General features: G+C 45.1%; 1 pseudogene; it reads left to right on the forward strand.

Moving 5' to 3' along the window:
* The first annotated feature begins 219 nt into the window (after nt 1-219).
* LOC110579656 lies at nt 220-816 on the forward strand (annotated as a pseudogene).

The raw sequence follows: 816 nt of genomic DNA on the forward strand, positions 1-816 counted from the left end.
GCTAAAGATGTAAAACTGGGTGCAGGTGCCCGAGCCTTAAAGTTTCAAAATGTAGACCTTTTAGCGGATGTGGTAGCCGTGACTATGAAGCCAAAGGGAAGAACAGTGATTATGAACAGAATTGGGGAAGTCCCAAAGTAACAAAAGATGATGTGACCCTCACAAAGTCCATTGACTTAAAAGATAAATATGAAAATATTGGCGCTAAACTTGTTCAAGATGTTGCCAATAACACAGATGAAGAGGCTGGGGCTGGCACCACGACTGCTACTGAATGAACGTCTGGCAAAACTCTCAGATGGAGTACCTGTGCTGAAGGTTGGTGGCACAAGTGACGTTGAAGTGAATGAAAAGAAAGGCAGCATTACAGATGCCCTCAAAGCTACATGAGCTGCTGCTGAAGAAGGCATTGCTCGGGGAGATGGTTGTGCCCCGCTTCAGTGCATTCCAGCCTTGGATTCAATGATTCCAGCTACTGCAGATCAAAAAATTGGTATTGAAATTACTAAGAGAACACTCAAAATTCCTGCGGTGACTGCTGCTAAGAATGCAGGTGTTGAAGGATCATTGATAAAGTTGAGAAAATTATGCAAAGTTCCTCAGAAGTTGGTTATGACACTATGCTTTAGAGATTTTCTGAATGTGGTGGAAAAAGGAGTCACTGGTGGTAAGAACTGCTTTCTTGGATGCTGCTGGAGTGGCCTCTCTGTCAACTACAGCAGAGGTGGGGGTGCCAGAGTTCTGAAAGAACACAAAGACCCAGGAATGGGCGGGATGGGTGGTATGGGAAGTGGTATGGGAGGTGGCATGTTCTGA

The sequence above is a fragment of the Neomonachus schauinslandi genome, chromosome 10 (assembly GCF_002201575.2).
Source record: "Neomonachus schauinslandi chromosome 10, ASM220157v2, whole genome shotgun sequence".
NCBI lineage: Eukaryota > Metazoa > Chordata > Mammalia > Carnivora > Phocidae > Neomonachus > Neomonachus schauinslandi.